The 16,549-nt window shown below is 32.4% G+C and overlaps 1 long non-coding RNA gene across 1 annotated transcript in view; it reads left to right on the top strand.

Annotated features, from left to right (window-relative positions):
- LOC144240522 (uncharacterized) overlaps positions 1-16,549 on the top strand; it is a 105,895-nt gene that overhangs the window by 56,038 nt on the left and 33,308 nt on the right. The gene's annotated exons all lie outside the window — the stretch shown is intronic.

Genomic DNA, 16,549 nt, shown 5'->3' with positions numbered 1-16,549 from the left:
CACAGAACATTAAAAAGTCAAATTGACAATAGGCCTAGCCTTCACACAGTCAATCTTAGCTGCTTACTAGAGCTTACTTAGCAGAACTAGAGACAGGGTGAAAAATGAACACAGGATATTTCCCTGGAACCCCCTGAGTTGGATCAACTGTCCCAAAACATTCAACTTAGATTTCTATTATACATAATATATATTACATATGGACAGGTATTCAATATGTAATATATATTTTGTGCATATATTAAAATATATACATACATAAGTATAATTCATATTATATTATATATAATACATATTATATTGTAATGAATATAATATATATGTATTCAAATTCTTCAAAAAAATTTAAACAAATTGTGCTTTTATTTCCAGATGCACAATTTTTCAACCATGTCCACTAGGGTTTTTTTGATATCTCCATAGCCACTTAAGAAGATGTCTCTTTAAGACCACAGCAGAAAGGGGATTCATAACTTCCTTCAGTCTATTCTCTTTACAAATTCAAAATAATTATTTTTTCCTAGATATCTCTCAAAAATAAAATGTACTCTAAAATCTCATTGGAGTCTTCAGAGTATAAGCTATAGATTTTCATGAAATGCACTAAGGTATTGAAATGAGATTCCATTTAATTGAGAACAAAAAACCTGCAATTGCTTTTTATCAGAAACACTTTGTCTTTCAGATTTCATTGCTATTAGGGCAGAAGAAATCTCAGTAACTTAGGCTTTCCATAAAACTTACTCCTTAGGTTTCTGCACACAGAAATAGTTGTAAGGGAAATCTCATGACTTTACTAGGATTCCCTACTTGTCTCTCCCAAAGAAGCAGCAGAAGTAAGAAGGCAGTATCTTGGTCAATATCCTTGTTTATTGCTAGAAAAAACTTCCCTGAAACATTGAAGATAAAATGATGTAAGGTATATTAAAATCATTTTGTGAACTATATATGCTAATATATCCTTCAGATATAAAATTTACTTGATAACCATTTTAAGCATTACTAAGGTTCTCTTTGCATTTTAAAAGTGTGCCCGCGTATTGAAGATCACAGTGCTCTACACATAGTTTGAAAAGTTTATATTGAAAGCATATAAATTAGCATACATTTTATAAGAACTTCATTATTTTCACTCTCTTTTGAATTCTCTATTTGCTCCTCGCTAGCGTATTTTTCCCCTAAAATAGTTAAAGTTTAGATACTTAAATTCCTAGGAGTTCTATGCTTCCACTTATGAAATATGGCTTATCAATAGATGAAGAATGAATTTTCTAATTACTATGCCTCACAACATCTTCAGTGCAGTCTTTCATGATAACAAAATGTGATGCCATTGACAGTGATTACACATCTCCATTCTCTCGAACTACCACACTGTAGACATTTTTGAAAGAATACCTAGTAAAACAATATTTACTTTCCTCAATTATCAGGCATTGGCAAATATTTTACTCCTCATCAAATATTTCACTGAATAATGTGTATCTTTGAAAATGGACACCAGCCACACAATTACACTAAAATTGTGAAATATACAGAGAAGTGGCAGACTGTCAATTGCTGGTCATGCACAGAAATGAGGGATTGAGAGATTGTATATTGCCCCTGATCAACAAAAAATATACAAATCAACATTTTGTGTTTGATGTTAAACATAAATAAATCTACTGGGAAAACTGGCTATAAATAGTACATTAAAAGAATAGCTTCAGATTAGGATACCAATTGAAAATTATCGAAGCAATACAAAAGAAAGTCTGTCTAAACATGGCAATTAAATATTATTGTTCAATTTGAATGATACAAAATCATCAGTGATAATTAATGCTATTATCAGTAAAAGGAGAATTTTATAAATGCTACATAATCTTTGTGATAACATGCAAAGCCAAGGATCATGATACAATTTATAGTAAGGATAGTATAAATTCTTTCATAAATTCAGTTGCTATATTGAATAAGTATGTGTATAAAAGTATATATAATTTGAATATTTTTTAAAAATGCAAAATCTTATTATAAACATATCTGAACACTTACCTATATGTAAAATAATTTCCATATAAGAAATAATAAAGATAAAATTTTACATATTTTAAAGTTATAGATCTTTCAAAGGACACTGATCCAAAGATTTCCAAATTGATGTAAGCAAATATAATAGACTTTCTAATTCAGTCTTTAATACCTGAGGCTCATCTCTTCTATATGTGGGATATATTTAACCTTGGGTATGTTGTTAACCTGTCTGAGCTTGAGCATTGGCCTGACAAATTTGGGTAGTAACCATCTTCACATACTAGTAAATATGAATATTATATAATACATATAAAGAGCATATACAGATTTGTAAGCTACTATACATTTCTCTGTCAATTTTTTTTTTTTTTAGTTTCTTCTGGAGTTAATTTGCTGAGACTGACAAATTCTTTTTCTGTGGTTATAAAAAATTATTTTCCTTTGTCTTTGTGGGGATAGACAACTAATAGATTCCAATATTAAATTTAAAGTGATATTTGTTTAAATATTTGCTATCATTGAAACTAAAAATCCAATTGTTTTGAGTGAAGGAAAAATAGTACTCACAAATGTTAAGTATAATAATTAATTGATGATGACTCTGAATTATATTTTTTGGATAAAATTATCCCTTTAATACATATATAGCCAATAGTGTTTTCTCTCATATCCTTCATTCATGTATCATTCAGAGATATACTTATGTGAAAATATAGCTCTGAACTGGAAAATAATTTTGCTACCAAGCAATTTATTCTATGGTATACAGATTGTAAATAAATGAGAACTTTTACTTAAAGAAAAAATACCTAAGATGAAGTAGTTGTTTTCATTAAGTATTTCAAAATATAAATACAACGTGTACATCTGTATTTAATTTTATATAATATAAATAGGGTAGTATGGACCTTTTAATGATAGTAATTCTCCTTATCCTTGAACACAGGATGTCTTTCCAGTTATTGTGTCTTCTTCAGTTCCTTTTATGAAAATTTTATACTTTTTATTATAGATCTTTCAACTCTTGGATAAATTTATTCTTACATATTTTATTGGCTTTAATGTTATTATGATGGGATTGTTTTCATTTCTCTTTTAGATATTTTGTTAGTGTGTAGAAATGTAACTGATTTTTGTATGTTGATTTTGTGTCCTGCAACTTTACTGAATTTATTAATTAGTTCTATACCCCAATAACTTTTTGGTGGAGTCTCTAAGATTTTATCTATACATCATGACAGCAGGAAATAAAGACAATTTATTTCATCCTTTTCATTTAGCCTGTCTTTTTTTTCTTTTTCTTAGCTAATTTCTCTGGCTTGGACTATGCTGAATAGGAGTGGTGAGAATAGGCACCCTTTTCTCATTCCTGATCTTAGAGCAACAGCTTTCAACATTCTATCACCAAATATGTGGTTACCCATGGGCTTGTCATATATGGCTTTTATGTTGGTGTATGTTTCTTCTATACCCAATTTGCTTAGAGTTTTTGTCATGAATCAATGTATTTTGTCAAATGTGTTTTTTTCTGCATCTATTGAGATTATCAGATGCTTTTCATCTTTCATTCTATTAAGGTGATGTATCATATTTATAGATTTGGATATGTTGAAATATCTTTACATTCCAGGAATAAATTCCATTTGCTTATGGTGTGTGATTCTTTTGATGAGCTGTTGAATTCAATTTGCTAATATTTTATTGAGTATATTTTAAAACTATATTAATATCTGGTAGAATTCAACAAAGAAGTAATTTGGTCCTAGCTTTTTCTTGTTGGATGATTTTCTTATTACTTATTCAATTACCTTACTAATGCATGCTCTGTTCAGATTTCCTATATCTTCATAATTCAATCTTGGTATGTTTCATGTTTCTAGTAGTTTATCCATTTTTTCTAGATTGTATAATACGTTAGCATATAATTGTTCACAGTAGTGTCTTATGATCTTTGCATTTCTGTGGTATCAGTTGTAACAATTCTTTCTGATTTTGTCTCTTCTCTTTTTTCTTAGGATAGCTAAAGTTTTGTGAATTTTATTTTTTTTTCAAAACTTAACTTCATTGATCTTTTACAGTTTTTCTAGTCTTTATTTCATTTGTGATTCTAAAAGGATTAAAGTCTTAAACATAAGAATTGGAACCAAAAAGCTCCTACAAGAAAAATGGAAAAAACTCCTTCACTGGTCATGGCAGTGTTGTTTTTAAATGCGACACCAAAAGCATAAATAATAAAAGTAAAAATAAATAAGTGGGGCTATATAAAATAAAAAGCTTCTGTAACTCAAAAGAAAAACCACAAAATGAAAAAGCAGCCTGTATAATTGGAGAAAATATTTATGTCATACACCTGATAAGAGATTAATACCCAAAACACAGAGTAGACTTGTACAACACCATAGCAAAATACCAAACATCCCAGATAAAAAATGGACGGAATGAATAAAGAGTTTTTCAAAGAAGACATACAAATGACCTACAGGTACATAAAGAGATGTTCAACATCACTAATCATTAGGAAAATGCAAATCAAAACACAATGATATACACATCTGTTAGAAGGGCTATCATCAAAAAGACAAGAGACTACAAATGCTGGCAAGGATGTGAAGAAAAGGGAATTCACACACTTGGTAGGAATATAAATTGGTAAAGCCGCTATGAAAAACAGTATGGAGGTTCCTCAGAAAAGTAAAAATATAAGTTCCATATGATATGGCAATTTCACATCTAGGTTTATATCCAAAGAAGATGAACTCACTATCTCAAAGAGGTATCTCTTTGATGCAGCATTACTCATAATAACCAAGACATGGAAACAGTGTGTCTATAAATAGATGAATGGATAAATAAAATGTAATATATAATTTATTGGAATATTATCTAGCCATAAAAAAAAGAAGAAGAAAATCCTGCTATTTGTGACAACGTGGATGGAACTTAAGGGCATTATGCTAAGTGAAATAAACTGGGCAGAGAGAGAGACACTTATTTGTGTAATCTGAAAATCCAAACTCATACAACCAGAGAGTAGAATGGCTGAGGGAAGGATAATGAGAAGGTGTTGATCAAAGAGTACAAACTTCAAGTTATAAGATGAATGAGTTCTGAGAATGTATGTACAGCATGGTGATTATAGGTAGCAATACTGTATCATACACTTCAAAGTTGCTAAGTAAATAGATCTTAAATATTCTCACCACACACAATAAAAGTGGTGATTTTGTGAAGTGATAGAAGTGTTAACTAATGGGGGTATGGCAATCATTTTCCAACATATAAGTATATCAAATCAACATGTGTATAAGTTAAACTTATACAATGGTATATGTAAATTATATATAAATAGAGCTGAACAAAATTAAAATATATTAAAAAATATTGAGGGAACTATTAACCTTAATGAAATATCTTTGTAATATTACCAAAAGAGAAGATTTTTATTTAAAGTAATATTCTATTAATGTTTTTCATGTGTTGTGGAAAGTTTAATACTGATGAGCCCGATCAAACAGTAATTTTATAAAGCTTGACCCTTACTATATCTCCTTTAGTATCTGAAATAATTCCAACTGATAAAAAAAATTAATGTATGGGGCACGTGGGTGGCTCAGTCAGTTAAACGTCCCACTTTGGCTCAGGTCATGATCTCACAGTCTGTGGTTTCAAGCCCCGCGTCGGGCTCGAGGTAACAGCTCAGAGCCTGGAGCCTGCTTCAGATTCTGTATCTCCCTCTCTCTTTGCCCTTCTAATGTTCTCTCTCTGTCTCTGTCCCTAAATAAATAAAGACATAAAAAATTTAAAAAAGACAAATTAATATCTTTTCTGTGTAACAATTTGCACAGGCTTGCATAGATTTTAATATTTTGGAAAACATCTGACTTATTTCATTTAGTATAATGCCTTACAGTTTTATCCAAGTGGTAGCAAATGGTAGGATTTCCTTCTTTATTATGGCTGGATAATATTCCATTGTGTAATTCTAAAAACATAGAGAGTGCATGCTATCCATGCCAAAGACAGTCTGCCAATTAGACGAATTTGCTTCTTTCAATATTTGCTAATGCAGAAGGATCTCATAGTTACAATTTTAATAATTAATCTTTATTTCTCTAGCTGGAAATTATACAGGGAAGAAAATAGGCATTACTAAAGGCCTGATACTTTCTCAAATATGCATATATTTGTATAAGCTGCATGGTAAAAGATGGGAAATTAAAAGCAAACACATGTGCTGTGTTGCAATGAGTAGGTAATTTTCAAAAACCTTCATAATCACAGAATTCAAGTGCTTCTTTATACCACAGAACATTAAAAATACCTCCATTTGCTTTTTTTTCTTTACTTCTTTGGTTTTTGTTTTTTGTTGTTTTTGGTGGTTATGGCTTTTGCCTTTCCATTTCTGATAGATAATGAAAGGAGAAAGGGCAACTCTTGAGTACTCTCTTGTTTGGTGACATCAGAAATTAAGAAGTCAAACGGGAAGAAAGAGAAAAACAGATGAGACAAAAAGAGTACATACAGAAATGCCGAAGGACAGGGAAAACTAATACTTTCTTTAGACTATGAAGCCAAAATGAAAAGTTGAAGTCACAAATAATTGGAATAGTACGGTTGCAAAAGTTTATGAAGCATATTTTATTATATCAATGTATTCATATAACATCCAATTATAATGTGTCTTTACAATAAGGTAGATCATCTTTAAGGAAAAGAAAGTGAAAGTAAAGATAAGCCTACATAATTATTAGTATGTCTCCTTAAGGGGTAAAAACATCTCCAAATAATAATACATTATTAAATATATTTATATTGTTAATAATATATTTAGTGTTATTGATATTTATTCATTATAAATGATTAATGCTAAATAAAAATGACAGTGCTATGAAATGACTCAACCTTATATAACACCAATTATCAAAAATATCTGCACATTAAAATACAAAGCCCTGCTTTGAGTGTTTGAAGGCTTGGATGTTGCTGAGCACTGAAGAAAACTTTCTCAGACTGGGGCTTAGGCTGAGTGGACGTGCAGGGTTGCCTCTGCCAGTGAGAACAACAGCAGCAGCAGACTGCACATAGACTTTATTTCATATTTTCTTATACAAAAGTATCAAAGAATATCAAAGCAAGTAAAAAGAGCACAAAGGATCTTTAGACATTATCCAGACATACCTCTCGTGGCTACATGAAGGCATGAAGGGAATACGTGTAGTTTCAAGGAATGTTAGAGACTTATGGCAAGTGTTGTATCTACACTGTCCCCTGGGGGATCACGGGGTCTCTGTCCTCATAATGCTATCATGGTGGACAGCCTTGAGACCAGAACATCGCTGATGTTTCAGCCATTACCTCATGCACCCTTCAGGATTTACAATACACTATAGATAACTCCACCCATGGACACGTGGACTTCTGCCACTCACTACATAAGGTCTTGGAAGAGTAACATAAGTCTAGAGAGCTATTTTCTCATCTCTACTATGAAGTGATTAAATGATATGACTATTTAGATCAATTTAACAATGATTATCTATCTATCAATCTATCAACTATCTATCCATCCACCTACTTACATATTTATCTAAATATCTATACACCTGTAATTCTTTCCCAAAGATGCCTGTATACCCAGAGCCTGACTGTCATAGATTGGGTTCCCCAGAAAGCTAAGGCTGACATACAGTTTAGCATTCATAGGATCGATGTTCATAGGGAAGGATTATGGCAAGATTGAACAGGGAGTAAGATTGGTGGACACATACAAGCCATCCGTGGACTCAACAGGGAATGCCAAATCTGAGGTGGCTCTTCAAAATGTTCCTAACTTGGACTGAGCCAGCTGAGACTGCATACTCTGTGTCTAGAAGTCAATGAAAAGAGACTGCCAGGGCAAAGGGCACATCTGTAGGAAAAGTAATCTCAGTTTAGGCAATTCCTGAAGAGGAATGATAGCTAAGGATTACCATACAAGAACCTTCTTGACATTTTGGATAAGTTCTTCAGTCCTGAAGAAGGAATACACATGGTGCTGCAGTGTCATGATGTAGATCATGTTTGAGAAGTGCCCCAGCTTTTCAAAGAGATTCACCATATCCTCAAATATTCAGGGTGTGAGCAGAAATAACCAGGGTGTCCAAAGCCCTTTTACAAAATAACCAACTCTGTCAGTGGAGTATGATGCAACAAGTTAATTTCCATGTTAAGTTTTGTTATAGTATAAATTCCTCAGAGTTTATATGGATTATAAGTCAGAAATCTCCCATAAACTTCTAGACAGTTTCTTCTATTCCTTTGAGGAAGTAGTTTACACACTCAACTCATCTTTTATTAAAAACTAATAATTTTAATGCCTTTTTGGTTACCCTAAAATAAAATTTATAGATAATATATCGTATCTGTAAATGTAATTTCAAAAGGTCAGTATAATACTATATAAGAATAAATAAGAGGAAAGTAATTTATAATAAAATAACATGCATTTCAATATGTAAATATTCAGGAATGACAAAATTAGAAGATGTGGTAAAGTAGTCAGATATGTGTACTATACAAAGACTGCTACAAATATCCTATATTGGAAAATCAAATACCACCAGAGGAGTTGTTATCAAGGGTCTAGTACTCAAAATTGGGAACAATTCTAAATTCCTGAACAGAACAAATTCAAATCTTCTTTCCACTCTACTATCATTTGCTTTTCCTGGAAATTAATGTATCTTAAAACTGTGAAAAAAAAATTGTATTCATAGGTAAAGAAGTTAAATTCCAGGGTGAAGTTCATTATCAATATGCTATTTATCCTTCTGAATGGCTGGTAGGACATTAAAAGCACATATGAAAAAAGAAACAATTATCTTTGCGTGAAAACAGTTGCAGCCTGCATTCCTTGACAACTCATTAAATACCAGTATTCCTCAATCACAGAGATAATCAAAAATGCTCCTTACACTTGCGTAGTGTTTCCAAGGGCAAATACTTTCCAGTCAAGCATTACACCAAAATGTCTGTTCAGCCATATAGAGCATGGATGAATTTCTAAGCACTGATTGTGTTTCCAGTGTTCTTATGTGAAATTTCAGCCAAGTCTCTTTATCCATATCCTAAAAAGAGCTGGGTACATTTAATATGAACTACTTTATTTGTTAAGGAGTTTACAAGGCATCCCCTTTTTCTGATTTTTTTTCTCATTAGACATGAAGTAAAGACAAATTACTTTAGTTTCTTGTGAGGACATGAATGCTTCTCATACAGACTGGGGACCTATTTTTCTGCTTAGGGTATTTACAATCATTAGAGAATAAACCATTCTGAGTGCCAATCCTCAAATACTTAATTAGAAATACTACCAAAATCCATGGCTGCTACAAGAATTAAAAGAAATAATGTAGAAAATCCAGAAATTGGCTCAGCTTATGAGCAGCATATAGTTACTGATGCTGGCATATTAAGCTACAAAATAGAGGAAATAACAAATGACAAATATAGAAAAGTACCTAAAATAGAGAGAGATATTAGACATATGTATAAATTCATCTCTTCAGTGACAAAATCCACTGATAAATGGGAAAATATGGAAGGAGAAACAGAATTGGTGTCTAATAATGCTGTGTGACAATATCTAATTACGTCCCACATCCTAACTATAGTATATCACTGGGATAGCTCATAGGTGAGTAGACCATACAATTTATCATCTAGCAAGCAATATTTGGGGGGAAAGGATGCTATTAATAATTACAGTAGTTAAAAAGACATAACCCAAGAGGGCACCGCACAAATTAGGACCAATGAAGACCTTAATCAAAGTTTTATTGTCCAATTCCATTGGTGGCATGGGTAAAACAATCTTGACATCTTTAACTTACTTCTGTTGTTTTCTTTTTAGCTATTTAATTCATAGATTGTTTTATTTGCTTCTATTTTAGTTTTTTTAGTGTCATCCTTATATTTTAGGTCATGATGTATTCTTTTTTATTTTTTTACAAATAGTTTATTCTCAAGTTGGTTTCCATATAACACCCAGTGCTCATCCCCACAAGTGCCCTCCTCCATGCCCATCTCCCCCCTCCCTCCCACATCCATCAGTCCTCAGTTTGTTTCTCAGCATTCAAGAGTCTCTCATGGTTTGCCTCTCTCCCTCTCCCCCACCATTTCCCCCCTTTTTCTCCCCCATGGTCCTCATTTAAGTTCCTCCTAATCCTCCTATACGTGCAAACATGTGATATTTGTCCTTCTCTGCCTGACTTATTTCGCTAAGCATAACACCCTCAAGGTCCATCCATGTTGCTACACATGGCCAGATTTCATTGTTTCTCATTGCCATGTAGTATTCCATGGTATAGATAAACCACATCTTCTTGATCCATTCGTCCGTTGATGGACACTTAGGCTCTTTCCATGTTTTGGCTATTGTTGAGAGTGCTGCTATGAACATTGGGGTCCATGTGCCTGCTTTTTCCGAGATTTTCTTAGCAAAATATTTCAATCTTGGTATAACAGAAATTTAGCTAAAACAATATCAACTATATTTTTAAGTATACTACTACCTGACAACTTCAAGAAGTTGAATATTTCAATCAGCCCCAAAATTTTCCTCATGTCCCTTGTCAATTAATTTCTGCCTCCTTGAAGACAACTGCTGTTGTCTATCAACATACTTTTTTATCACCATACTTTAGTTCTGTTTGTTCTAAAACTATAAATGACTGGAATACTACAATATTTACTATTTAGTGTCTGCATTTCATTCTTAGTAATGGTTTATCAATTCATTCTTGCTGTATTGTGTGTTATTAATTTGTTCCTTTTATGAATGTATAAATTTGCATTGAATGAATAACATACAATTTGTTTATACATTCTTCTGATAATGGAAATTTGGAAAGTTCCAATTTGGTATGGTTATGGATACAGCTGCTATCACTATTCATGCAGACAACTTTTTCTGGACATATGTTTTCTTTTTTATATATATAATCTTTAATGTTTATTTATTTTTGACAGAGAGAAAGACAGAGCGCTAGTAAGAGAGAGGCAGAAAGAGAGGGAGACAGAATACAAAGCAGGTTGAGGCTCTGAGCTGTCATCACAGAGTCCGATGGGGGACTCAAAGTCATGAATCATGAGATCTTGACATGAGCTGAAGTGGGAGGGTTAACTGACTGCAACACCTCTCAACATGTTTTCATTTCTATTGGATCAATACTTAGGAAGTGTGTCATAGAGAAGATGCTATGTTACAGCTTTTTTTTTTTTTAATGTTTTATTTATTTCTAGGAGACAGAGAGACAGCGTGAGCAGGGGAGGGTCAGAGAGGGAGTCACAGCCTCTGAAACAGGCTCCAGGCTCTGGGCTGGCAGTCAGCACAGAGCCCAACGCGCAGCTCAAACCCACGAACCACGAGATCATGACCTAAGCGAAAGTCAGACGCTTAACCGACTAAGCCACCCAGGCGCCCCTCTATGTTACAGCTTTTCAATGTTATTTAACCATCAATTATTCTTAATAGCAACATATGAGTTTCATTTGTTCCCCATTCTCACCAATACTTTGGCTTGTCAGCCTTTTTAAGCACTTGCCAATGTAAAGAATGTACATAATTGCATCTCCTTGTGCTTTTAAATGTCATAACTCTGATGACTATAATGTTGAAAAAAACCCATGTGCTTATTTGCCTTTCATTTGTAAAGTATATGTTCGTATAATTTATACATATTTTTATTTTCAAATTTTGTTATTGAGCCCCAGGATTTCTTCATATATTCTATATAAGAAGATTCATTTGTTAGAGGCTATGCATTTTTAGAAAAGCTTTTCCAAGTGTTGTTTCATTAATCATTTTTAATAGTGTTTCTTAAATAACAAAGTTTTACATTTTTATGATGTTCACTATAAACTCTTTTCTTTTTAAGGAAGGCAGTTTTCTGTTTCCAGTACAAGAAATCTTTGCCACCCAGACAAAGTCAAGACAGTCTCTTAAGCTGTCTCTTGGGAGTTCTAGAGTTTAATTTTTATGTTTATGGCTATAATCCATCTCCAATTAATTTTTATATTTGAGTTGAGATAGTTGTTGGGATGTATATTTTTTCTATTTGTTTATCCAGGAGTTTCAGCATCATTTACTGAAAATATTTTCCTTTCACCCATTGGGTTGCTTTGGACCTTTATTTAAAATCAATTATGTACTTAGTTTTTCCATCATGATTTTCTCTTCTCATGTCAACGACATGTTGTCTTGATTAATGTAGTTTTATATAGTAACTCTTAAAATCAGGTAATGTAAGTCCTAAAATTCCTTCTTTTTTTTAAAAAAAAGGTTTTGGTCATATTAAGTCTTTGGTTATACTAAATCTTTCAAAAAGATTTAAGTCTATTTCTTTTATTTTTGAAAATGTTTGTTTTATGAGTGTTGAAACACTAGTATTAGGTAAATGCTTCCTTAGAACCTTTATATCTTCTTGGCACATTAATCCTTTTGTCAATAAGATATTTTCTTCCTCATATCTTGTAACACTGCTTATCTTCAAAGTCTCCTTTTATCTAATATTTATATAGCTACCATATATTTTTGTTGTAATTCACACTGGCATGACATTTCATTTTTGACCAACTTTCTTTTTTCTTCTTTTTAAGTTTATTTATTTATTTTGAGAGAGACAGAGAGAGTGGGAGCTGGGGAGGGGCAGAGAGAGAGAGGGAGAGAGAGAATTCCAAGCAAGGACTGTGCTCAGTGCAGAGCACTGAGCTCGATCTCACAACCATGGGACAATGAACTAAGTGGAAATCGAGAGTGGATGCTTAAGGGTGCCTGGGTGGCTCAGTCAGACAAGCATCTGGCTCTTGATTTTGGCTCAAGTCATGATCTCATGCTTTGTGAGTTTGTGCCCCACATCAGGTTCTGTGCTGGTTGTGGGGAGCCTGCTTGAGATTCTTTCTCTCTCCCTGTCTCTCTGTCTCTCCCCCATTCTCTCTCTTTCTCCCTCTCTCTCTCAAAATAAGCTAAATAAATTTTTTTTAATTGGGACACTTAAGTCACTGAGCCACTCAGGCGCCCCAATGACAAATTTACTTTTTAAGCCCTTAACCTTTATATATTTAAAATGTGTCCCACATAAATAACATATAGCTGGATCTTGCTTTTTTTATATATACCATTTGAGATGTCTGACTTTTCATTTGTCTTTACATAATTTTCATTTAATATAATTAATGACTTTGTTAAGTTACTAAAACCCACTAATTAGTATTTATTTTCTATTTTACCATTCTTTCTCATTTTTCCTTTTTTTCTGTTTTTTTCCCTCAAAGATCAAACTATATTTTTATATCTTATTTTTTCATACCTATTGGCTTCTTAACTTTATGCCTCCAGATTTATATTTTAACGGATGCTCTAAAGATTCATATACACTTTATTCTTAACTCATTGATAGCTACCATGAATTGTTACACCATTTCACATATACAATAAAGACTTTTAAAAATTTACATTCATGAAGTATATAACAATTTTTCTCTCTCTTGTTTTTATACTACTATTATACTTTATATAAATGTACAAAATTATAAATCATAAACTGCAGTGTTACTATTCTGGCTTCATAAAGATATTTTGTAATGTTCCATAGTGCTTTTAGTGGTAAATTCTCCCTATATCTTTATCTGAATATATCCTTATTTTACAATTATTTTTAAAGAATATTTTCATTGAATATAGAAATGTTAGTTGACTTTATTTTTTCCTTAAGTATTTTAAAGATGTTTTATCATCTTCTGGCCTCTTTGGAACCAGTTAGCCAGCTGTCATTCATATTGCATCTCCCCTTTAAATAATTTATCTTTTTTTTCCTTGGGCTTCTTACAAGATTTTTCTTTATCATTTATTTGCAGGACTTTAATCCTGTTGTGCTTACTATAGTTTCTTTGTCCTACTAGGATTCAATGATGAAAAGGATTTGTTAGTAAATGTTTTTCTTTAATAAATATAGGCCCATTCAGGTCATGTATTTCTTCTTGTGTGAATTTTAGCAACTGGTGACTTTCAATGAATTAATCCATTTCGTCTAGTTTATCACATTTGTGGGCATAGAGTTGTTCATAGTATTCTTTTACTATCGTTTTATCTGTGGTGATGTCTTCGCTTTCATTTCTAATATTAGTACAGTAAACCTTGAATTTAAAGTAACATGTTCTGTGAGTGTTCTCTGAAAGACAAGCAAACATTTCTAATAAAGTTTAATTTGATAAATGAGACATGTTTTGCAATATGAGTAGTAGTACATGATGCCAAATGCCACATGATCAAAACTGAGCCAATGGTTCTTCTATCTCTCTCTCCTTTCTGTCTCTCTTTCACTGTAGGATTATGGGTGCTCATCTCCCATGCTCGGGTGTTCAGTCTCAAGCCGTGGTGTTTGGCAGAAATCAGTGATTTTTCAGAACACTGGAAAGTGCCCACAACTGCACTAGTGTATTTTTTGTCAAGTCAAAGCACTTATTTTAATTTTTTTTTAATGTTTTATTTATTTCTAGGAGAGAGAGACAGCGTGAGCAGGGGAGGGTCAGAGAGAGGGAGTGACAGACTCTGAAACAGGCTCCAGGCTCTGAGCTGGCAGTCAGCACAGAGCCCGACGCAGGGCTCGAACCCACGAACCGCGAGATCATGACCTAAGCGAAAGTCGGACGCTTAACCGACTAAGCCACCCAGGCGCCCCAAGTCAAAGCACTTATGAACAGAGCTTTCCTTTTCCATACAAGAGTAAACTTAGGAAAGCTGCTGCATGCAGGTATCGATCCTTTCCTCTGTTGCCTTATTGCCAATTACATTAAATACAGTATATGACAAGACTTTATTCATAATGTACTGTAGTCAACATCTGTTACTGATAGTGAAAGTCATCCTACACAATAACCCTCTGCTCTCTTGTCTCCCTCACACCACTCATGAAAGTTTTCAAAGTTAAGATCAGATTAATTTGTTTTTTTCTTTATGCTTTATATTTTCCTTATTATTTTGTATTATATTATATTACAGTATTATAATAATTTTATATGAATATTTTGGGGTCATGGAATGAATCATCTGAGTTTCCATTATTTTTTATGGAGAAATTCACTTTAATATACAAGTGTTTTGGATTACAACCATGTTTCTGGGATGAATTATGCTCACAAACCAAGGTTTTACTGTACTTTGTGTCTTTTCTCTTTTTACCTTAGTTAGACTGGATAGAAACTTACTGATTCTGTTGCTCTTTACAGACTCAGCTTTGGGTTTCATTAATTCTTCTCCATTGATTTCCTGTTTTTAATTTCACTAATTTCTGTTCTAATTTTTATCATTTCTCTTATTGCTTACATACAATTTAATTTGCTGTTCTTTTTCTAGTTTTCTAAGGTAGAGTCTTAGATTACTGATTTTAGATCTTTCTTTTTTTCTATGCATTCACTACTATAATTTTCCCTCTGAGCACTCCTTTCATTGCATCCCATAAATTTTGATAACTTGTGTTTTCATTTTCATTTAGTTCAAAATATTTTAAACTTCTCTTGAGATTTCTTCTTTGATATTTATCCATATTTAAGTTTACTGTATTTTTCTTCTGTAGTAGCTAGTCTGCTGTTAAATTCATCCATTAAAAAAGGCAACTAAAGATAGCCTACATTCTCAGGCAGTGGTTGTCAATCAGAGACAATTTTCACCCAGTAGACAATTTACTGTGTCTGGAGAAATTTTTTTATTGTCATGACTTATGGAAGAGACACTAATGCCATCTAAAATGACATTAATGATATAGATTCATTAAAATCTAGACTTAATTTCTCTGACTTGGAGATTTTCTGATCTGTTAACGAATTTAGTATCCACCACTCAAAACTATATATTTTATATGAAGACAGATCATTTGCAATAGATAACAATAGTTAAACATATAATATATGAGTGGCTAACTTTTCATAAAAGGTCAAAGTCATGAGGGACAATGGAGAACCACTACACTCTTCTGTCCTGGACTTTGTAGTCTAAAGCATAGAAGGGAATTTAAGAAAAAGCAAAATGAAAACGATGAACCAACACAAGAACAAAAAATTCTTTTTCTTGACATTTTTGTTGAAATTTCTGAGTATGAAATATTAAGATGTTCATGAGGAAAAATGATGACTTAAAGTTATTTTTAACTAAAATATAAACATTTTAAAAACACTATTGTGATAATCAAACATACAGAGGGATAAGAGGGATATAATACATCCTCTTTCAAAAGTAAGATATTAATCTTTATGAGGTAAATTATCTGTTGAAAGCAGATTATTTGGCAGCACATTTTCATAACAGCTCTTTATTAAAGATGTGTTACTTTTTTGTCTTGATCTTTCAATACTATAGTGATTATAATTTTTATTCCATTGGCCAAAAAAATATATTTCCATAAATCATGAAAGAAAACATCATTTTTAAAAATTTGCAATTAAAGCTCTCTTTAACTTTAGTTTGGTAAAGCAATTTGAAGCTTTATGAAACGGA

The sequence above is a fragment of the Crocuta crocuta genome, unplaced genomic scaffold (genome assembly GCF_008692635.1).
Source record: "Crocuta crocuta isolate KB4526 unplaced genomic scaffold, BGI_CrCroc_1.0 scaffold6, whole genome shotgun sequence".
Classification (NCBI taxonomy): domain Eukaryota; kingdom Metazoa; phylum Chordata; class Mammalia; order Carnivora; family Hyaenidae; genus Crocuta; species Crocuta crocuta.
Note: the sequence above shows the minus strand (reverse complement) of the source record. Positions and strands in the feature narration are given on the sequence as shown.